The sequence below is a fragment of the Colossoma macropomum genome, unplaced genomic scaffold, assembly GCF_904425465.1.
Source record: "Colossoma macropomum unplaced genomic scaffold, Colossoma_macropomum, whole genome shotgun sequence".
NCBI lineage: Eukaryota > Metazoa > Chordata > Actinopteri > Characiformes > Serrasalmidae > Colossoma > Colossoma macropomum.
Window position 1 is genome coordinate 21,833,696 of NW_023494804.1, and position 25,231 is coordinate 21,858,926.

Sequence of the window (25,231 nt, forward strand, 5' to 3'; positions counted from 1 at the left end):
CAGTTCGCCTCCATAAGATCTCTTCAGATTTCTCAAATCTTTGCTTTAAATGTAAACAGGAAAGAGGTGCATGTATGCACTGTTTTAGTCATGTGACAAGATACAATTTTTCTGGAAGGGGATCCACTGTGAAATATGGAGGTCTCGCCTAGTCTTTTCTCCTGCTTTGTTCCTATTAAACTTTGATATGGAACCAAACTCCTGCATGGTTGTGAGCAAATGTGCTCATGGCTATGACATCACAACCATGATGAAATCAAACCAGGCTGTTTTTGCAGCCTCAATATATGGTCTTTATGCAACATGGAGTGTACAGTTATAAATCTTTAACAAAGTTTACATACTACATCAAACCCCCATTTCATACAGACGCAAGGAAAAAGCACTTTTCCATTATAAGGGCCCTTTAAGGACCATGAGGAACGCAACCAAGAAGCTGTTAAGCCACTGCTGGAGGCTACTGCATATCATCTACAAGCCTGACTGCACGAGGGCTTAATCCTATAGACAGTGTGGTGTTGATTTAATGAAGTAAAAGAAAATATCCATGGAAACATATCACAGGACGCCATGTTGTTTCTAAATAGGGTACTAGCTGGATTCTAGTGGATACTGCGACAGTGACACAAGTAACCTCCTGGTGATATATTTCCCCAAGTGCTGCAAACATACCAGAGGTCTAATGACACACTCAGCCCAAGATTTGATTCACAATACACTGGTTTTATGATTCGATATTCTCACAACATTTTTGAACAAAACTGGAATGAAGACAAATGATGACTGTAGCCACGTTGCTGCACAACCTGCTAATAACACTTAAGCAGGGAAAGTGGGGTGGAGTAGTGTGGAGTATGGCATGAATGTGCTGGACTGGTTTAATGACTGTCAGAGGTTGCAAAGTGGTAAACTAGGGCTTGACTGTTATAAAAACTGTTTGATACAAAGTTCTAATTAAAAAAAATCCAACTTTGGCTGATATAGTTATATATTTTAATTATTTTCTCCAATAGATTTAGTGAAGCAATGCTTTGACCAACTGATATTATTGACATTAAATATCACGATGGCATACTTTAAATATGGCATTTTTCTGCATATTTCAATGAACAATTTCTACTGGCCAAGTTTAGCGTATTGGAAACAATAAAACATGCTATAGCTTTTGCACAGGTCACATTTTACTTATTTTTTCCAACATGTTAAATTCAGCCAATAAACAGTAACTGTGCATTGAACTGTGCAGAAACACGTTCAAAACTTATTTTCACATGAAAAACAACAAAAAGGTAATTTGTCCATGGGTGCCCAAACTTTTGCATACAACTGTAATCACTGAGAGATAAATCATGCCAAAGAGTATAGTGACTTTTCGTAGTCATTTAAATGTAATGTTATCCCACCAGTAAATGCCTTCAGCTTAGTCTGTCTTAATTGCGATAAGGAACATCACTAGTAGTATGCTGATGTCTGATATATGGGGACCACCTGTACATCGCTAAATATGACTGTCGGTTCTCAAATGTCATATTTCTCAGTCTTAAATATCACAAACACTGTAGCACTGGAGGGGTGGGCTTTTTTTTTGCTTTCCATTAGTTCACTTCATAATTTTTTTTTTTGTGTGTAATATTTCTATATTATCCTCCTTGTAGGTGAGGGTTTGGTGCATTTTACATGTTTTGTCATGTTTTATGTTTACATTCACCAGTTTAGCCAGTATATGCTGCCTGATAGTTAAACAAGGGTTCCTCATAGTTTCACAAAGTTTCACCATTTCATCAGGAAATCACAAGTTCAAATCCCAACGCTGTAACCATAAAAGTTATTCTTTATTGGTGCATTATCAGCAATATTCTTGTCTTATTATCATATATAAATGAATGACAATAAAGACCACTTGACCACAAGATAATTGGAACAAGTTGTCATGATAACTAAGAGAACGCATGTCCACCATGATGCAATGGCCACGATGCACCCTGTTACACCCTCCCAGAATGTCAGGACAGCCGTGACCAGCCCAACATAACATATCCAATGCAAAAAGTAAGCAAGCCCACTCGGCACAAACCAAAAAAGACCACGAAGCTAAACTGCATATTGTACATCTGAAATTCCAAATCCATTGATTACAAGATTTGAACAGACTATTTTGATAAATCCATTAACCTTAATGGGCTCAGTTTCCATTTCTGGGCCCAAACATGATTCTTCACTGTCATATCTATCTAAGTTACATATCACTTTCATGGTAGTTACGATTAATAAGCCTCGAGACTAACAACTGAATAATAATGCTAGGATTCAAGAGTTCAAAGAAACAACAAAACTCATTAGTCTTTCTGAGCTCAGCCTAACCTGCCCATGGAGAGCGATGTCTGAGAGTGGGACTACATGACCAACTAAAGCCATGTGCAAGCTTGCAGCTCATAAAAGCTACAAATACCTATATGAGCTGACCAGCGCAAGAAAAAAAAAAAACTACCTCCTGCCTGGAAAGACACAAATATTGTCAAACTGACAGCTAAAAAAATCAATACAAGGAGCCTGAAGCCATTCAGCTCCCCGGTTATTACTACTGCGTGTTGCTGGGTCGAATTGCCTGGTTACCGCGGCATTGTCAGACCATAAGGTTTTTTCCATCAAGCGAAATTGAAAAGTGAATTTGTGTGGCAGCATGTGCTCTTCGTCGGTGCGGAAGCAAAGCAGGGTCTGGATGCTTGCCAGGCAGAAGAGATCTTTTAGCCTTATCAGCCTCCTCGTGGGTCTCCTCATCTGAGAGAATAAAAACAAAGCCGGGCCAAGAGACGTTATTGCCTGGCCGCCCCAGGGTCAAAGGTTAAGGCTGGAGACGAAGGCCGCTCCTGCAGAGAGATCAACAGCCCAACAAACCAAAAATCTCCCTCCCCGTCTAGCTGTTATGCAACATGCAAAACAATGCCTGGGCCATCCAATGTTTTCTAATGCCTTGTTTTCGTTTGCCCTCGTCGCTCATACCAAAGTTATTGGATCCAAATATCAGGCAGCGTGCTGGGGCAGGTTTAGAAAGCACCTCTTCTCACATCTGACTGAGCAAAGACACCACGGGGTGTTCACAACGTCGAAGCCAAATATCTGGATGATTAGGTCCTAACAGATTGCGCAGTATAATTTACAAGAAAAGACGTCATGGAAGTCTTATAGTACTGTTGACAGCTTCAACCACAGAGCCCATCATGTGTTTTGCACCCTGAGATGAAGATGCCTTTTCAAGCTGATCCAGGACCAGCTGCATCTACCCAATTCTGAACATGACCATAATACAAACGTTTACAACTGGTCTCAGATCAGCGGAAATGTGCACTTTCCCATGGCGTATGACACATACCTTTGATTCTGCGCATCATAACTACAAAACATACCTAATAGGTGCTGAATAACCCGATAGCAGTTACTGAAAAATTCATAGTGAACCAAAACAAGTAACCAAATCATAGCAGCTATCAAATACTTTGTAGCACTTACCAAAGTAAATTATAGTAGCTATCTACTAAATTATAGTCAGTTATTGAATAATTCAAAGTAGTAGTCCAATAATTTATAGTAATCAATCACTTTCATAACTACAAAACATACCTAATAGATGCTGAACAACTGAAAAATTCATAATAGTTGGTTAATAACGTATAGCAGTAAAGGAACAATTCATAGATACCTCCTATCAGTTACTGAATAAATTGTAGGAGTTACTGAAGAATATATATATATATATATATATATTGAATATTGAATAGTTCACAGCGGTTGCACAATAATTTGTAGTAGTAATTCAGTAATGTTTAGCAGTTACAAAATACTTTTGTAGCAGTTATGGAATAATTCATAGTAAGTACTGCATAAGTCCTTGTATTTGCAGCATAATCCATAGCAGTCACTGTATACCGAATGATAGTCTTATTTAGTTTACTTACTTACTTAAATTGATAGCAGTAACTGAATAATTAACACAGAATACCTCATAGAAGTTACCCAAAAAACTGCTGTCAATATTTAGCTTACTATGTTTCTAATTCATAGTAGTTACTGAAAAATTCCTAGAAGTAATAACTCGTTTACCAAATTAATTATAGTCACCAAAAAATCTATAGTAGTTACTAAAAAATTCATATTGTTAAGTGACCGATCAGCATTTACAGACTAATTTACAACAGTTTCAGATTAATAACTAAATAATAAGGCTGCAGTTTAAGGGGCTGATAAATGTTTAAGTATCAAATACTGTAAGAAATGTTAAAAGAGGGTAAAATAAAGCCCTAAACAAGTTCATAATAAAAACAGTATTTGCCACAACAGAATTATTCTTTACTTCATCTTAAGCATAAAATCTAGTAATCAGTTAATTTCCACATCTGTCCTTCGTCTCTGATCAAACGGTCTCTGTTGTTGTTATTGTTGTGTGAACATGTGTTTATCCCGCCATAAAGTTCCTCTTTACTCTCATCTCTTGCTTGTTTTCTTCAGCTTGCCTGTAACATGGCTGGCATTATTTTTCTCTTAATTCGCCCTGGAATGTATCCACACAATGATAATAAAGAGCAATAAACCGGCTTTGCAGATGAGGTCATTTGGGTCTGTTTTTACGATTTGAAGGAGAAAATTAAAAGGAAGATTCACGCCATTCCCAGGGCTACAGCCGGGTCCCATCTGACTTGCAAATAGATGTTTTGGCTCCAAGGCTAATAAAAAAAGGCTGGTTTAAAAAAGGAAAAATCAATAGATAGTTATGGTTTGGACCAGGCAGATATTCTTCATTAATCAAGTAAGCAGCCACGTCCCATACAGCCACCTGTTAGATTGGGTCCAGCATACGCTTGGGTTACTCCTGCTTTGCACCGCGCTGTTGTTAAGCAAAGAGATACTGGACTGTCACATATTCAAACCAGACTGGAGATGAGCCAGTGTGCAGAGGGACTTCCTTTCACTAACAGATGGAGTCAACAGAGCAACAAAGCACATAAAGAGCTCCGCAAGGCTGAAGCAATCTATGGTTCAATTACAGCAGTAAATTCAGACTTGCACACATGGATTAGCTGCAGCGTCCATAATACACTGGGAACAAAAGGGATGCATTCAATTTAATTGATTCAAATGTGTACACCACTTCCATGTAAATAAAATATGACATCAATACTTTTTTTTTACACTTAAGCCCAAAATTGTGTGAGGTATTATATCTCATTTATGAAGACAATACACATAATTGCAAATCAGCCTATCACTATGAATGTTACAAGGTCTGAAGCCAGGTAATTCTTTGTAATTTTCTATGCTCATGTATTTTGTGCCTATTAAACAAACATACAATAACATTTAATGCATTACGCTTCACAGTGTAAATTCTAAATGATGCCTGACCGAATGTAAGACTAACCATCAGTATCAAGATGACAACAAATAGCAAAAATTCTCTAACTTTTAACACCGGAGCTACTAAAAAAATAACAGTGGGCGACGATGTCAAACAAAAAACATCACAATACTACAAAGATATGGATGCACCGATATGGGAATCCTGGACCGATGCCGATACCTGATGTTTTTCTACATATCTTCCGATATCTAACATCACTGTATCGCCCGACTGCCCATCCCTACGGCAAAAAAACAAAGATAAACAGACAGAAATAAACATGCTGGCATACTGCTCTGAAAGCACCTTCTCAACCCTTCAACCCTCGCTTTCAGTGGTTAAAATGAAACAGTGAAACTGCAGAAACTACCAACGCCAGCTGTTCCACCTGTTACACGTCACAAACTATGAAAACAAGAGCGAGCAAAACAAAGCCAGACTGAGCAAATATGAAAAACAGCACTCAATTCAAAACTACACACGAACTCACTGTACCTGCAGCACATCGGCAGCATGTCAGATGAACTGTCAGGATAAAAACGATGGACAGAACGGAACGGACAGAGGAGAGAGGGAGAGAGACAAAGGGAGCAGGGAAAGAGGTAGGAAGAGGATGAGAGTGAGAGAGAGACAGACAGAGTGAAAGAGAGGAAGAAAAAGAGAGAGAGAAAAACGTGTTTAGGACCGAGAGAACAGTGAGAGAGAGAGAGAGAGAGAGAGAGAAGTGAGAGGAGACAAGCAGACAGCAACGAGGGAGGGAGGAGAGTGAGGAGAGAGAGAGGGTGGGAGGAGAGAGAGAGGGTGGGAGGGTGGGAGGAGAGTGAGAGAGAGAGGGAGGGAAGAGAGGGGGGAGAGAAAGGGGGAGGAAAGAGAGAGGGAGGAGGAGAAAGAGGGAGGAGGAAGAGAGAGAGAGCGTGTGCACATATAAACGCTGGTCTCAGAGTGATTGTAAAGCTGAACGCAGCGTGTTGAAGGTAGAAATGAAGAGAGAAAAAGGATGAAAAGAGCCGGTGGGCAAGAACAAATTAACTCAAAACAAACAAGGTAAAAAAGGTAACCCCACACTGCTGAGAGAGAGAGAGGGAGAGAGAGAGAAAGACAGAGAAATCGGGAGGGATAGAGAGCAAGAGGAGAGAGAAATAGAGTAAGAGGCAGAGAGAGAAGGGAAGACCAAGTGGGAGGGAGTGATTGGATGGATGGAGAGAGAGAGAGAGAGAGAGAGAGAGAGAAATAGAGAGAGAGAGAGAGAGAGAGAGAGAGAGAGAAGGAAAGGGAAAGAGAGAGGGGGAGAGATGAAAGACAGAGGGAAAAAGATAAGAGAGAGGGAGAGAGAAAGAACAAGAGAGGGGCAGGGGAGCGATGGAAGAGAATGATGGAAAAAGAAAGGGCGGAAGCGAGAAAGAGAGATGAGAGGGAGAGAGTGAAAAGGAAAAGGATACAGAGAGGTAGGAGAGAGAGAAAAAGAGAGACAGGGAGGAATGGGGGAGGGAGATGGGGGAGAGATGGAGAAAGAAAGTGAGAGATGAGAGAGAGGGAGGGAGGGAGGGAGAGGGAGAGAGAGTGAGAAAGAGAGAGAGAGAGACAGAGAGGGGGAAAGAGAAGGAGAGACAGAAAGAGAGAGAGAGAAAAAGAGATGGAGGAAGAGATAAAGGGAGAGGGAGGGGGAACAGAGGGGGCAAGAGAGAACGCAACAGGTTGATAAGTAATCTCCCTAGAAACAGAGCAGTGTGGTACACAGGGGAAACAGCTGTTCAATAAGCGTGCGCCTGCACACTGACTGTGTGTGTGTGCGTGTGTGTGTGTGTGTGTGTGTGTGTGTGTGTGTGTGTGTGTGCACCACTCTATTGTCTGTGATATCTATTATTGAGGCTGTCCCCCTTCATCAGTAACCGGATACGACTGGACAAACTCAGCCAGCAGCTCACTCGCTCCAATTAAAGCAGCACTGCTGACAGTAGGCTAACGCTAACATTAACAGAAGCTAACGCAAGGATAAGTAAATTAGCACTACACATCACTGTAGATGAACATACACTGTTCTATAATTTGGAATCAACTGTTAAGTTAATCACATTTTAAATATTTATATAGAATTATTAGAAAAACATTCTAAAAAACAAATTTGTATGCAAGAAATATAAAAAAAATACTGAAATACAAAGAAAATCTGGACTCATCATGCTTAAAATCTCTTAATAAAAGCAAAAAAAAAGTAACTGCTGTTTATGCTGTTTATTGCAAGAACGAGTGCTGCTTATAGATTTGTGTATTAAAAATTAGATATGAGGCTTTTAATGTTTTACTCAATATAAGCATTTACGAACAACACATTAAAAGAAATAAAACGACATCATGTACTGTATAGATAATATAGCTTTATTACATAATTACCATAATTTTGGGCAAATTATCAGCCTTAAGATTTTATTCACTTTATAATAATTTCATTTTTAATGCTTATACCGCTTCCTCATTCACCCACAGCTCTGTTCATCATCTACAATCCTTATTATTATTCTATAATAACTATCTAAAACCTGTGAAGTTGCACAGGATTAGAACTTTAGACTCCTCTGTCTCATTCTTATTTTTTCTCACTATGTTAACGAACTATTACAGAGCATAGAACACTGACTCCAAACTCTAGAACGGTACTATAAGAACAGCTCTGTAACTGTAGCACACCCTCAACAAACAACCCAAAAAACCAGCAGCAGCCTCACGGTGACAGTCTTCACCAGCCTGACTGTGCCTTACATTCACGACTAAAAAAGAAAAGGAAACTTCACACAATACAAAAACACACAAAGACACGTTTCAGTGCGTCAATCTGTCCTGCGCAGCACATCAGGCTCATCAAGCCGAGTGTTCAGCCCACACCCCACCCCCCAAAAAGCCCACAGCAATTAGATTAGACCTGCACTTTCCCTAGTGTAGAATTTCCCCTTCCCTTTCTCTCTCTCTCTGTCTGTCTGTCTGTCTTTCTCCTTTTCTCTCCTACTTAGTCGCTTCCTCCTTTTCTCAACTCATCTTAAAGAAGTCTCATTTCCATTAGCATATAAAGTTAGTATTACCAAAGCATTTACAGTTATCATATTGTGTAATCATCTGCAGTACGTATCAATCGATTTTAGAACGTCAGAATCAATTTCAGTGGATTTAAGCAATACTGAAGAACGTATGTTCTCAATTTTGGTCCAAAATACAATTCTCAAACCACTGTCAAACATAAAGTTCCCTAAAAATCCTGTTGTTTTTATTTTTTTCATGTACACTTCTAAGGCCAGGGGTCAGGACTGGTTTGCACTAATGGGATTCCCAGTGGCTGTGTGATATATGTGTGTAACGCATGCTGGGTATTGTAGTGAGAGAACATTGATGAACGTAAACATAAAAATGAAAGAAATTTGTGAATTCTGTTAAACCCAGAGGGCAGAGGGATACAACGCTGTGGTACAGTGTACTGCGCAAACATACCAACATATTAAAATTGTTTCAGTCATGCTTTGGCAATGCAATATCTAAATATGGCCATGGCAAGAAAACTTATAATGCGGCCTGCTGCACTCGTCTCTCCACAGCCTGGGAAATCGTGTCACCCTCAGACAGCCTCTGCCATGTTCCCTCCGTTCCTAGGTGCAGGTGGAGGAGTGTCATGCTGGCTGAGCGTGCCAGGCGGGCAAACACACACACACACACACACACACTACCATTTCTGCTGCCTATGAGGAGGAGTGGGCTGACATCCTACATTTACCCTTCATCATCACTCTTAACACACCAAACCTGACTGCTACACAGACCAAGGAAGCTTCCATTGTTTTAAGCTGGGAAAGAAAGTTACAGCGCACTTCGTGCTGATAAGGTTTCCTCATGTAGAATAGAGAGTTTGTGGACAGTTTTCTGGTCCACATCACACCTCAGATGTTGACGGAACACCACGACCCACAAGTGCGAAGGCAGTCCTGCCGTTCAGACAAAATCTGGCAAGAACAGAAAATGCATGGCAGGCAGCATTTCGTCAGGCCAAAACAAACGTCACTGTCAACTCAGTCAGAACGCAAATTCTTCTGACCACTATCCGATCAGCGATAAATCGTTAATCGAAAATCATTGACCCAACCCATGAAAACAAAAAGCACTTGAATAAATGTGAATGTGAATAAAGCTTTAGGTTTTCTTGAATGATAAAAATGCAGCATAATGTAACTGATGTTACAGTAACATGATGCAGTCTACAAACATTTACCACATACTATTAATATATATGCCATGAGCGGGGCTAGATTACAGCTTATATGCATAGTTTTATCAACAACCTACATAAAGTCGGTAGCTTGCAGCTTTTTTTGATGAGACAAACTAGACAAACTAACCATTAGCTAACAAACACATTTACAGACTACAGCTTAAGGCTACACTAAGAAAAAAAAAGGAAAAGAACGTCAGTCCCTTAAAAGAGTCTACTTTGGCATCTTAGTGTCATTTGGCCAAATATCCTAACTGCGATAGTGCTGTAAAGTGCATTTAGGATGGTTTCATTTTTCCTATAACCCTTTATCAACAGCTCTTGGAGTCTCGGAGTCACAATCAGAGTAAACTCTAAATAACCTGAAGTTTGCGCTTCTGTGCACAATTCAAAAATGGTCCAGGAGTTGAATGTAAAACTCACCTATTCAAATATCAATTGTTTATGGGAAATGAACTTTCTAATCGAAAGCATTGTTCAAACATTTATGTATGTGTCAGTTAATTAATCGGTTAATCATTAACCTCCCTAGTCAGGATTTAGTTATTGCATTTCCTGAAGTGACTGCAGAGTAATTGCACAGCTTATGCTTGCTAAGATGTTGCTAGGTGGTGCTATGGCATCCCAAGTGGTTGCCAGGGTGTTGCAATGCGGTTGCCATGGTATCTCAGGTGATTGCTAGGGTGTTGCTAGGTGGTTGCTATGGTATCCCAGATGGTTGTGATGTACTACATACATAGTGCGCTATTACTTATTCCATAGTTATATAATTTATACAAGAGACATTATAAAGGAGGAGGGGGTCACTGGTTGAAATATGAATAGTAAAGCTTGCAATCCTCATCATGGCATCAGTTAACACTGCAAGTCCCGCCCTTCAATAAAAACAGCCAAACATCTTACCGTTCAAGCTGCAAACAGGAAAAGCTCCCTGTCATTTTGGAGATCCGCACCACCTAAAAAGTCTTGTGTGTTTTTGCGTGTTATCTGAGCCAAACACTACAAACTATTCATGCTGTGTTTGCCAGATTTTATCAGTGATTTTAAATTAGCTTTTGAAGTGTTAATGTGGCTTTAGTTTTGGTTTTACAGGTTTCTCAATATTCAAAAGACATAGGAGCCTGGTCTTGTATGACTGGAAATAACTGCCCGCCGGTGTTGCCAAGATGGTCTTCAAGTGGACAGACTAAAATTTTATGACTGTAAATATTCAGCTTTCCGCAGTGCAATAAGTCCATCATCAAATTTTGGTTTGAAACACTAAATCTAACCCTCTGTTCAATGCTGATATTAAAACAATATCCTGTCGTAACCGATATGAATCCAATATCACTGCACATCCCTACTTTATGTATGTTTCATTGTCCAGTGATTACCTGTGTCTCACTACAAGCATTTTAAGGCATGAATGTCCTGACCTGCTGTGCATGTGACAAATAAACTTGAAACCTTAACTTAACTGCATGCACAACAGTATCTTTTGTTTAAATTCAAACCATAATAAACACCTCTGCTACTCTTCCCCACTTGTTTCAATAAGCAACAAGTGAGAAATTAAGTATTGTCAAATTACAGCGTGCTGTTCTTACCCCTAGTGACGCGTGTGGGTTACAGCAGCCTAGCAAAGCTAACTATGCTATATAAATCACAAACACAAAACTAATCCACCCACGCAGTAGTGCTGTGGTTCTACATTCACCTCCGGCCTCCCCGAACAGTACAGAAATGTAAATATTAATGAAAGACACAACACGGGATGCAGCGCTTCTGACCTGCTGGAAGCCCCAGTGAGTAGCCGCCCGACAGAGAAGGAACAGGAACTGCTCACTCATGTTACTCCGCTCCGCCTGAGAGCAGCCACAGCCTGGTGTCTGTTTCCCTTTTAATATTGTAAGAGGGTAATGAAGCCTGGGGAACTGAAACCCAGCTGACAGCCAGGCCAGGTAGGAAAGGCCACTCGATCCACCACCAGCAGCCAGGCCTTTTACCCACGCTGCATTGTGCCGTAAGGGGGGGAGAAAACGGAGAAGGCCACACGTTCATGGAGGCGCTTCACAAAGCTGTCAGTCACCCAGGGCCGTAAACGCAAGAGCTGCGTCAAGAATCAAGGGCTACATGACATGTGATACGCTTATTCTCAGTGCTAGTACATACTGGGGCCTGACCGATATGAAAAATCTGTCACTAATACTGATACTGATTCTAAAGAGATAAATTTGTGGTAACTGATTATAGCGGATGTAGAAATGGAACAGAATTCAATAGTTTTAGTTTCGGTAGTACCTGGGTGACTGTGATCATCAAAATGTGACTGCCAGTTCTCAGCTGTCAAATGTCAAACTCACAATATCTTAAAGGGGAATTCCACCAATTTTTCTAAATTTCTTCACAATTCAGTCATTGATATTTACACAAAAAGATTCCAAATAGTTTGATGTGTAAAATGTGTGTGTGTAATGAAAAAAAAATAAAAAAGAGAAATAACCTAACAACACCCTGCATATACAGCTGCATGTAAAAGCTTGAACACCCCAAGTTAAATAACATGTCCTGTTGATTTTCTAAATGAAAATATTTTAACATCCTCTACAGAGAACAGACTTCACTATGGCTTTTTAACTACAAATTTTAGTGCACAATTTCTATTTACTTTGGAAAATATACACAACGTTATAATAAAATAATAAAATGTGCCATAACATTTACATAAGCCACATTTTACGCTTAAATTTTTTCCCCAGCATGTTGAATTTAGAAAATAAACAAAAACTGTGCATGAAAATGTGCAGAAATGTGTTCTCAGTCAAAGATTTGTAAACCCAATTTTAATTAGAAAATCAACACAATATATAAATTGAACAGGGCACTCAAACGACTGTCTCTCTCCAACAAGAACGGGTTTTAAAAATAGTTAAAGCCAAAAGCGTATCACTGAGCCAACATGAAATGATCTCTCAGACATGGGGCAACATATTTGAACTATTTTATGTAAACACTTTCTGTTAGGGAGCTCTTAGAGGCATATAACATGTTGGACATCTGGTTTACCACCACTGTGAACAATTGTGACTGAGATGTTTCTCTAGAAAGCAGCACTTCATATCAGCCCACTTTAAATGATCTTTCATGACTACATTATGCAGAGATGGTGAAAAACTGGTAAAATTACCCTTTCAATTATATGAACCTTGTAGAGCTTGGGGCTTGACAGTTTCAACAGGCCACGTTCTTTGGAGGTCAAGATTTAGGCTCCAGTTTTTTGGCCTAACACTCACAGACCTACTGCTTAGCCACAGAGCAAGTATGACTACAATCTTTAAAAAACACAATGGTGAATCTCCCTTTTATCTGGCTCATTGGTCACATGGCTGCCCACATGACTACAGAACAGGAAGCTACTGACATGTTTGACTTGACTGATGAAAAGAAAGACATTTCCTCACTTCTCTGGCCTTTGTGGTAGTCCACGCCTACTTAAATAACTCTTTACTAGGATCCACTTATTATTCATGTAAAGTCATTTTTATCCAATTGTTATATAATTATTGACGCATTTGCCTTTAGGGATCTATTCAGGGCAGCCAATCAGAGCAATGCTTATTTGCATATATCAATCTTAAAAGACACAGTAACAAAAGCAGCCGGTTTCATTAATAAAGAAGGCTGGAAATAGTCATGTAAAACCAGTTATGGCTGGTTTTGGTAGATAAACCCACATAAACCTCAGCGGAGAAAAGCAAACATAAAAAAAAATAGGACACGATCCCTTTAAGTTATAGAAGTGTGTAATAGAAAGCTTTTTGATTCAGTGCCAGTCCTTGGTCCCCGTGGACAGCACAGTTCAGTGTTTTCCCTGCTATTACACACTTATGTCAACTCTTCTGCTAATTACCAAGTCCTTCAGTGGTTGAATGAGGTGCCTAAGAATAGCAAATTTCTCGTTTTCCCATTGCAGGAAGGCCCGGCACTAATGTAAGGGCAAATAAAGTTCATCAAGTACTTTATTAGTCTGTAACAACCTCATTAAAGTGTTCACATAATCCAAAAGAAAGACACCATCCAAGAAAAAGACCAATGAAGAAGCATCTAATACAATGATCTCCAAAAAACAGGGGCTTATTTAGCCTTTCAATGATGCAATAAACGTTAAAGCAAGTTTCCTAATTGTAGTGAACTACTACAGGAAAATCTGCAGACATAATGCTGCAGTAATCCCACTATTAGAAAAGAGTCCACTTTGCCCATGTTTGTGTGATTTTATGTTCCAAAAACAGTCATAATTCATTTTAACATGACCATTTTCCAACCTCTCCTTATCCCTTAGAATCAAACAGGCTGTTTTTGTTGCTGTGCCTTTAAGACTGATATATGTAAATGAGATCTATTCTGATTGGCTATACTGATAAATGTACTGTGTTGTCTAATTTAACACGCAGTCTGAGCTGAAACACCCTTTAGAACTATGGTGTGAGTCGACAGGGCTAAACTGCTGTAAGCAGAATAAGTGGATATTTGTAAACAAGCTGGCTGTCGTGACATCCCAGGAACAATTATTTCAAAAAGGGAAACGGTTTTTGCAACATAAGTTTCCATATATGGATTGTTTGGACTGGGGAGCAAATGGTGCATTTTGAAACTTGTTTACATACTATTTCAAACTTTTATTAAAAAAAGTAAAGAAATTCAGTTTTCCATGATTTAAAATGCACTGGTGAATCAAGAATGTGACACGATTAAAGACTGGCCTTTTTAAAGCAAAATAACTTACTTTTGTTAGATTAATTGCTGTGATTGGGCCAAATGCTCACGGTACAAAGTAAAAGTAATTGTGATTGGTCAGAGGGCTCATTTGCACATTTAAACGTTCTGCAGTATCAGTACTGCAATGGTGTCAGTAGTGGGAATTCCACTCAAATGTTCAGCACATTTTAAAAGAATTTTTGAGAAGTTGGTAAAAGAAAATGCAAATTAACGAGTGTCTCCATCAGAAAGACATGAGTCTCAATGTGGAGTTTCGACTCTCTCTGGTTAGAGCAGTTTTGATGGCGCTCTGCAAACCGAACAACATTGCAGCAAACAGTTCAGATAGGACACAGTGCCAAGCACGAGTTTTGTTTTTGTATGTTGATATTTCTTTGAAAAATCTATTGCGATCACCATTTTCCACATTTCTCCCTTACCGATAAACCATTTTTCTCAGCTCAAGTATATTTTTTTGCAATATTTAGGCTCCGCCCCCCCATCCATTTTTTGCACATTTCCAAAATTTGCAAACAAAGAGAGATGGATGGAAAACCCACCAACATCAGGTGAAAGTTAAAGAAATGATACAATATGCAGCAATAACAAAAAATTGGGCGTTGCCAAGTCCACCTAAAATAACCCTGCAATTCATGACATGCTTTGAGTCCTCCCAGGCAGGCTTTGCTTGTTGCTATACATGTGCACTCAATCAAATTCAAACTCTGAAGTGGTTTCTGTCCATCAGACTGGAAGCGGAGTTCGGGGGGGCGGGTGGCGAGACAAAAAGGGGGCGCAGCGGTGAGGGAGCCAGGTCCATCCGGGCCACCACATTGTTCTCATTCCTCACAGATGAGAAGTGAGGAGATGGGCGGGGAGTTTCTTTGGGCCTAAACGCGGTAGTACAGTAGAACAATGGCCCTCACAGCCAGGCTCCTATCCCTGCTAGCCAAAACAAGGCCAGCCAGCAAAGGCCCCAGTGCAAGCAGAGAGCTAACAACACTCTGCAGTCAAAACAAGAGCGGAGAACATTGCAGTAAGACACAATCAAATTAAAATAAAAAGATACTGATAGGCCTGGACTTTGTACAGTTCGGCCTTGGCATCGGACGTCAGTGGAAGAAGCAGCTCAGGCTTTGTTGCGAGTTCTTCATCAGGAGTTGAAAGCTTTAAGGTCAATATGTACCCAAACACTAGAGGAGGAGGCACAGTTGGCAGTGGAGTTAAGTCATTTAAACAAAGAGTGTAATGGAAGGAAACACTAACAAAACTGCAGCAGAATGAAAGAGTAACAAACCACTGGTCCAACCAATTGGTCAGCCTACTGAATACTGACCACTATGCACTAATGCTGGCTGATATACTGTCTTTACCAGTACAGGTGCAGCACAATAATGATTTTATTTACTTTAGTTTAATTTAGTTAAAGGGGAACTAATTCAATCGTTGAGATGCGAACAAAGTCATCCAGATCGATTTGATGCAAAACGGTTCACTGTAAAAAAATTACACTTTGTATAGAGACTTTTTTAAATACAGTGGTCATGACCGGAACCAGGGGTTACGATCAGGAAACATACATTTTTTTCTACTACACAAAACAATCAATAAACCTACACGTCTTCTGAGTTTTTATATGTAATGCGGATGATGTGAAAAAAGTGGTAAATCTGAAAAATGTAAGCTTTCTTGGCCTATTTTGCCTCACAATGTACCACCCCAACCTGAAAGGATTTCAAATTACATTTCAGAAACCAAAACCTTGTCTCCAAACTATCATAAAACAGTGTCTCAGGCATTATGCAGCATATTAATAAGCATTTCATGTACTAACTTTCAGTGAGGGAGCTTTTAAAAGCGTGGAACTCTTCAGACGTCTGGTTCCCATCACCACCACTGTGAACAATTCTGGCTCAGTACGTTTCTCTAGAACAGAGCATTTTACATCAACCCTCTCTAAATTACTTAGTTTACATCTTAACCATTTAATTATGCAGAAATTTTTAAAAGTTGGTGGAATTCCCCTTTAATTGCAATGGTTACAGTTAGTTTTCTTCTTGGAAATGTGGTTTCGCCTTGATCAATGTTTATAATAGTATGTGTGGTTCCATTTAGTTTAAGAGATGAAAACTAAACAAATCAAACCAAGTCATGTCGGGTTTGTAAGACATTCTTTAAAACGTTTATCGGAAAATGATGCATTTTCCTTTCGTACCATGAGTGAAACTCATCATTAGGGAGGGGAGCTGAGCTAGCTGAGCGTTTTCTCTTGATGTGTATTATTGGTTAGTATTTTTCTCCTGCTGATGCACGATGATGTAATCAAAACTCAGAGGACATTTTAGAGGCAGGGTGAAAGTCAAAAGATTAACAAGTATCTTGTCTTTTAAAGGGTATGATGAATCACGCTTAATATGACAAGATAAAAAGGTCCATTACAAGGTGACGGAGTTGAGTTGGTTAACTTTACAAATGCAAACATAATGATCACCAATGCTGTAATATATTTGGCAAATATTAGGAACGCGCTGATATTGGGATTGTTGGCCAGTGCCGATATCTATTGTTCTTCAGTTACATGAAATTATATCACGTTTATCGTCACATCACATTTAAACAGGTGTGAAGGTGAGTGAAAAGCCTCCCGTAGTACTTACGCACAAAAATATATTAAAAGTATATCAAAAAATACATACACATTGGACTCTAAATATACAATATACAAATAAAGTCAGTCTATATGATATGATCTATATGATATAATTGCATATCTGCCAATACTAATCCATAAACTTGCATAAAACGTAGAAACTGGGACTAAACCTATGTGGATTACAATTAGAGAAACATTATATTTATTTCTATAGAGTTACAAATGCAGTAAAATGAATAAAATGCAGATATTTTACTGCAGAAACCCAGTGTCACCTAAACATTCTGCTCTTCAGGAGTACAACAAATATATCATCAAATATCGGTTTGAAATATCACTCAAATCTAAACATCTGGTCAATAATTACATATTTTAATTGATAACTGTTTTTTGCCAAATAAAAGACAATTCCAGTACATGTGACTTTTGAATTTCATCCATACTGTACAGCCTTACAAACTGTGTCTGCAGGTGGTGACTACACATGAAACTAATATAGAAACTGCAGTCATAAAATAAGTGCTTGTGTCTTTACTACATTTGTAGCTGAGCCTAAAAACTGTGGGAACTTGGCAACGATGGCCTATGAAGGGTAAAAGCAATAACAGGATTTGGTAGTCATATGATTGTGGCATTCTTCACAGAATTAAGGCAATGCAAAAGCAAACGGTCACAAGGAAAAGGACCAGAGAGAGAAGAAAGTTCCTTTAAAATGTCATGATAGAAGCAGCAGAAGAAGAAACACACAGAGTTTAGCCTGTGGACCCTTCAGGAGCTTTCCAGCGTAAAAGTGGCTTTTCCTCTTAATCAGATACACTGCACTGGCGCGTCACTGTCCAGGCCACATCATCTGAGTCAATCTGTTTGTGTCAGGACAGTGATGACTAGGTCGAGGTTTAAAGTGCTCAGGAGTGACAGCATCAACTGTCTCACTTAAGGCCATGTTTTTTTAGCAAACACTCAGGAATGCTGTCATAAAAGGAGAAAAAAAAACTATATTACAAAAGAGAAGAACTAAGCTCTACGTTTCATCCAGCACTCTTCAAAACCTGCACTTTTTATGGGAGTTCTTAAATCATTGACTGGTTCTCTGACCAAAACAGTAGAACCTAATCCACAGGTGTCCAATTCCAGTCCTTTGGCACCAGTGCAGTTTGGTAGGGATGTCCCAATCCAATTTTTATGCTCCTGATCAGATTCATTTAATACTGCGCATGTGCCAATACCAAATCTGATACAAGTTTTCGTACACAACTACATTTAATACTTACAGTATTACAGTAGCCAAAAACATTATAGGCATCACTTCTGAAAATGTACCTACAAGTTGTGGGTATTGTCTACTTATGTCGTTTCTATGAAAGTGGTGTAGACGGTGCATAAGAAAGAGAAAGGACCAAACTGTATTGGGCTTAATATTGCCGATACATGATCCATTGTCTAAGCCTGGGTGGGCCTCAAGGTTGGATATCATAAAAACTGTGTTCATAACGATGCCAGTGCCGATACCTTGACTTCAATACTGATTCCTGAAAAGTACTTTTTTGTAGGCATGAACAAATATAGGAGACATGCACCAATGCCAATATACAAAATGCACATATTTTTATATTTATGCACATATCTGCTGATAGAGGTACATAAACATTAATCAAAGGTAGAAGTTGAGAATAAATACAAATGGATTAGCATTGCAGAGAGTGCGAATTACAACATTTACTTCTGAAGGGTTACAGATGCAATGAATGCACACATTTTAGCATCCCTTGCCTAAACATTCTGCTCTTCTGTAGTACAATACATACATCATCAAATATCAGTTTGAAATATTGGTGATATATTCACATCTGTCCAATGCTGACAGATCATTAAAAGCAAATATCTACTGATACTGACATGATTCCCATATTATTCCTTTTCCGATACCTTCTTTTACATTACAAACTGGAAGTGGGTGTAGCCTAAATCAGAAATGAGTGTGGTGCTGAAACAACCTTGTTTTGGAACAAAGATGCCTACTGACTCACGATACTAAAGACTGATTAAGCACTGAAATTTGGTACTGAATTTTGATACACTGGTGGTACTAAATCGATCAGTACCACAAAAGGTACTGAATTCTGACACCCAGCCCAGGTCAGTTCAGACTTAGACATCTCTACAGTGTGGTGGTTACTCTGCTCATACACATTTCACTGAACCATAACTACGTTTGGGGGAAACCACCACAGTGTATTGGACTAAAGACCTACAGAACCAGAGTTGCCTAATCCTACCCCAAAACAATCTTCAGAGGAGAATTACCCCTGACAAGTCCATTTTGACCAAGACTATAGCTCCTAAACTGTCTTGGGAAAGCCTGCCCTGGTCAAGACCAGGCAGGGACACATGACATCATTTTTTTATTCCACAATCTGACATGAGGGCTGAAAGCTGGGCGTAACAGGAGAACCCTTTTGAGTGAGCGCCCATGATGTGAACGGCTATAAAGTGGCATCTGTTTGGGCTGTTTGGGCTGAGCAAGGCAGGGCGTGTGGGGGTGTATGTGCCTGGTTTGGTCTCAAAACCCAACCCCTGTAATTTCCACTAAAGCAAACCAATGTATTCACCACATACGTGAACTCCGCTGCATGCAAGCCCCAGTTCAGTAAGGCCCTGGGCCTTCTCCCCTGCTGCCACCCAAAAACATTTGGGTGGGGCGTCGTTCTGATTGCGTTTTTCATCACGAGGGGGGAAAAACCAGGCTATTCATTGTATAACGTGGAACAGATGGGAGCGCAAGCAGCTATTTCTGAGTGCTGGCTCAGGAGCGGCAGTTAACTGCCCTGACTGTTACAGCAAACATACTTCCAGGGGGGTCTCTGCCCATTCAGCTTCGAGCACTCTTAAAGAGCCCAAATCCTACATCTAACTGTACTTTTTTTGTGCACCAAATTATTATTTTTTATGCACCAAAAATGGTCATAATTTAATATTTACATGATGTTTTTCCAAGGTCTCTTTATCCCTCAGAATTAGGGGGTTTAATTGGAGAGTTTGGGAGTCTCTTTGCTCTCTGAGATATAGAGGAAGGGGAAGAAGTCCCTTGAAAGATGGTTTGGGTGGGCGATATGAATTCAAAATTATGTCATAGTATTTCCTACAATAAAGATGATCAAGATTTCACAATAATAATAAAAGTGAATACATTTATGATAGTAACAATAATAGCAAAACAACACTATAATAATAATAATAATAATTCGTATAATTGTTATTAAGTTTTATTATTACTGTTGTTGTTTTTATTATTACTTTTTGTGCTTCTTTGTTATGCTCAACAATTAAATCTGTTTTGTCCAACACAAGCAGCGTAAACACCAAAGAGTAAAAACGGAAACCCTCACAAAGTAAAAATTCGTGCCAACACCGCATGATGCAGCTGGCAAAACAGAAATGTCTTTGTGATACTTTATGCACTTTTGCTTTGTGCCCAGCCGGTGTCTTGTGTGGCCGTATAAACACTATACTGATTAATCTAGGAACGACAGCAAATGGCACTCAGTGGTGCAGTTTGGTCTAAAACACCCTTAAAAGGTGACATACGAAAAGTGTCGACATCCCCTTCATTGCCTGGAACAGTACATTTCTGTCTGCCTTTTCCATTGCTGTTGCTCTGTTGTCGATGTTTCCTCCTGGGCTAGAATGTGGGCTCTTGTATGTAAATTTTGTGGGTGTAAATATTAATAAGGTAAGACTGTTGAGTAACAGTTTAGGATTTCGAAATAGTCCTGTTCCACCACCCTCTTTCACAAATGCAGGATTTGCTTTTAAAGGCGGAGACAATAGTGTTTGAGGTTCACGAGGTGTCGGTTCCATGTACGGAACTCACCTTATTTAACTATGACAATGTAAATACAGTTTTTCATTCTACAGCATCTTTAAGTTTATAATTGTTAGGGCTCACCATGGTATCCACAGTATGGCAAAATTCACATCATTAGAGAATTTGATAGGGGTATTCACTTTCCCTTATACCTCCCACCTCTGGAATGTGGCCTTAGGATTTGAAAGACAGCATAGAAGAAAAAGCATAGTGACTGTGAATGTGATGGAGCTGTGGAGCACAAAGATTCCACTCCAAAAGCTTAGCTTTTTGTGTTTATTTACCCTCCTATTGAACCTTATCTCAACTCCCAGGCTGTCCAGATACAAAGCCAGTGTTTGGGTTCACCAGGGATCTCAAAGTCAGAAGTCTGGACCCCTTCAACATACACCCAAACACTGTAAACTTAAACACTTCTCTTCCACACCGAGTAACTGCAAAATGCTAAATCTCCCTATACAATTTGCTTTGTGCTGGTGGGTAGCTGGTAGCACTATACCCTTACAGAGCACCTCACCTGGACTCTGCAGAGTGAATCAGGAGAAGCATGTATGATGCTTATTATATGCACCTGTCCACCTACAACGAGGACCAGAAACTCTTCTCCTGAGCTTTTTTAGTACCCAGTCCAGTAAACAGCGCTGCTTCTGCGGCACAGAGGAGAGCTTTCCGAGAACCAGTGGGAGAAAAGTCTCACAAAAGAATAAACAACATGCTCACCAAAAAGAAAGGCAGAACGCAAACCTCTCCTACAGCCTGTACCGAATTTAATCTCCCTTCAGCGAAACCCTGCACAAGCAAAGCGATGAAAAAACATTGAGCTCTGAAAAACTAAAGCATAAGAAGCATTGGCTTCAAGGAAATCAAGGAAACGGTTGATAATCTTAGTATATTATTAACGAATAAAAGGAAGGTCTTAGCAAAAAGAGAAAATGTAAATGTAAACTGAACTGAATTCAACTTCAAATCCTTGTGAACAAAAAAACAAACAATACAGTTCATCTTGTGCCATGCTGCTGGACATCAGAAGAATGGCAATGAGTTATGCAAACAGTTGAAAGAGATTTTCAGGAAAGTGGAAAGAATGAGTCACTTGCTCTGAGAGACAAATTCCAGATTCTCTCTCTTACCCTGCGCTCACCAGGAAGTGAAATGGCGGAAAACAAGGAAATGGTCAACCCTGTTTTCTCAGTGGACAGTGGACAGCTAGGCTGAGCTGCCGATGCTCACCAGCTCCAAAAGCACAAAACAAAAGCTTCTGCAGGGTCGTTCCCAAAACTCTAGAGCACTTGATGATAATTCCATAACTTTTCACCAAAATTCAGCACTTGGGTACATCAAGCACATTTAAAGGGGAATTCCACCGATTTTTCAAAATCTCTGTGTAACTATGTGAATGCAAATTAAGTCATTCACAGTTTTGATACAAAATGCTCCATTCTGGAGAAAATTAAGTAGTCAGAACTGTTTACAGTGGTGGTAAAAGGAACCAGATGTCTGAAGAGTTTAATGCATCCAAAACCTGGCAACTTATTACAGGAAATGTTTACAGATATGTATTTAGATGTCCACTTGATAAGCTTTTGGCCTGAAATAAATAAATAAATAAATGAATACACACACACACACACACACACACACATAAATATATATACACATATTCATGGTGGACAGACATATGCATGGAGTCTACAAATAAAACATTACATTTTATCATTATCGACGTATAAAAACTTGCTCCAGCAAAGCTGAAAGCACTTGTCAAAACGGCACGTCAACCTTTAATCACTTTAAAAACTTCTTCATAATTACATTATTTAATTGTAAACAAAGTCATTCAGAGTGGTTTGATATGAAAAGTTCCATTCTAGAGACAGTAGAGTTAGAAATGTTCCCCGTGGTGTTCATAGGAACCAGACATCTGAAGAGTTTAATGACTCTAAAAGCTCCCTCTTAGAAAGTTACTAAACAAAATAATTATTAATACATTAGTTTTAACCTAAAACATTTTAATACACATTAATAATGAAAAGGCACATGTATGGCATTCTAAGGCAAAAAAGTTCCCAAAGAAAACTTACATTTTTCAAATTTACCACTATTTTTCCATTATGAACATCACATATACAAACTCCTAAGGCATGGGTAGGTTCACTGGTCATTTTGGATGGTAAATAAAATAGTTATATTTTTGTTGTAGACATAGCAACGTCTCTGGTTTCTATCACCACCACTGAAACAAAATCTTTTTGAGTTTCTTGAAAGGACATTTCAAATCAAAATACATTTCAAATCAAAATTGACTTAAATTTTGTCTTTTTTGGCAAAATTGTTTAAAATCTATGGAATTTCTCTTTAACTCTTCAATTAGATGTTATTTATAAAATAAATATCACATCAGGTGGGCAGGCTGAGTTACAGATGCTCACCAGCATCAAAAGCACAGAAAAGCCCTCACCCTTCACAGGGTCATTCCTGAGAACTTGGTGGTTCCACGGTTGTGTCCAAACTCTGTATTCCTTATCTAACATTCCTTTCCATTTGGGAGGAAACCCACCAAAATTCCAAGGAACAAAGCTGTGGATAGTTTGCCAGGATGTCAGCATGTCTTTTTGAGCCATCTCCTCTTTATTTCGCTATCTTTGACCACATAGAGCCGCGGCGGGAACATGAAAGGAATTCTACGGCCTTCTTAGAAACACAAACGCTGACCGGCTCAAAGGCATGTGATCAAGCGGTGACAATTAGCGGAACGGCAGCGGCAGAAAGGCGACGGCTGCAGCACAAACATACAAGTGTTCAGACGTGGTGGAGTTTATAAGGGAAATGAAGAGTGCATGTTTGGGGAAGGTGTCCATGTGGTCCACATATGAGGGGCCAAAAACAAGCTGCTTCCTTAGGAGACTCGCTCACAGCCTTAAAAATGTCCCGAAGACTGACGTTACGCCATCAGCGTGCCAGGGTATGAGAGTTATGTAGAAAAGCACTTCGATTTTATGACATCTTTGTGTGTCCTAAAATTCCCGAGAGGGAAATTCCACATTTCTCTAAGACCTTTTTGCAGGACTTCCTAAATTCATGACCAACTGAGGGCTTCGAAAAAGATAAACACAACCCCAAGACCAGCAGTTACTGTCAAAGTTTGTTTGATCAGGTTTTAACATGCAGAGAAAAGACATAAAAAAAACAAAAGAGCTGGCAAATAAAACTGCAGGGAAGGGGGAAACAGCAACTGGTGGACACAGCTTCAAAGGAGCAAGCAACAATCAGCAGAGCAGCAGTGACTGTGGGACGTGAAAACACCTTCCAGCAGAGCTGAAAGAAGTCAACCTAAAGACCTGCAAACAAAGACAACAGACGAACCTAAAGATCCACTGCATCTTTACACCAGCTCTGCTCAGCCTTATACATACACAACTGTTTAACAACAAAACTATTCCCACCTGTTTAACGGTAAAATACCTTTAATCTTTATTTGCTTTACAATTAAATTATTAAATTGTAAACAAAGTCATTATGTGTGATGTAATGTGAAATACCGTTTCTAGTGAAACAGATTCACAATTGTTCACAGTGGTGGTGATAGGAACCAGACGTCTGAAGAGTTTAATGCCTCTAAAAGCTCCATCACAGTATGTTATGGTACAAAATGATTACGAACACATTAGTTTAGGCACAAGACAAATTTTATAATAGATTAATGGCAAAAAAAATGCATATAGGGTGTTCTAAGGCAAAATTAAGGTACTATTTTGCCATTACCAGCATTATAGATTTCACACCAAACCACTCTAAGGTGTAAACAAAGGCAATCATCTTAATTATGCACACATTTTGAAAAATGCAGAAATTCCTACAAAGCCAATGATCACGTACTGTAAAATAAAATCATATTTGCATCGTATGTGTGTTTTTTATTGTTTTTTGCAATGTATCATGGTTTTGCCACCACCCCTTTGCTCTTGGGGAAAACTGTTTCTAGCAATATCCTGCCCAAATCCTGAAAAAGGGCCTCTTTCTGTATTTTATCAGTAAATAAAAATTATCCAATAATCTATTATATGAAGTACACTTCTCCAGCCTCTACAAGATAAACTGCATTTCATGTTGACCCGGCCGTGCAGGACAGCAGAATCATGTGAACCCACTCTCTTATAGCCCAGGGCCTTAATAAACTAAGGCTCGCAAAGAGAAAAGTGCATTTCCTGTCTGTCTCGCGACCCAATGTAGAGCACTTGTGCTCAACTTACCCCACTGGACTTCAGCTTTTCACTGTGTTTTTCACAGAGTGTACTGTACAATCTTGATTTCCTCACACAGTGTATCACCAAT

The 25,231-nt window shown here is 39.3% G+C and overlaps 1 protein-coding gene across 7 annotated transcripts in view; it reads right to left on the reverse strand.

Moving 5' to 3' along the window:
• ptbp3 (polypyrimidine tract binding protein 3) overlaps positions 1-25,231 on the reverse strand; it is a 97,724-nt gene that overhangs the window by 65,406 nt on the left and 7,087 nt on the right. For 3 of the 7 annotated variants that reach the window (XM_036595071.1, XM_036595075.1, XM_036595073.1), the window contains exon 1: positions 5,888-6,040. The exons of the other annotated variants lie outside the window; for them this stretch is intronic. The gene's annotated coding sequence lies outside the window, so the exon portion shown is untranslated. Of the gene's footprint in view, positions 1-5,887; positions 6,041-25,231 lie in introns of those variants that run through there. 7 annotated transcript variants of the gene reach the window in all.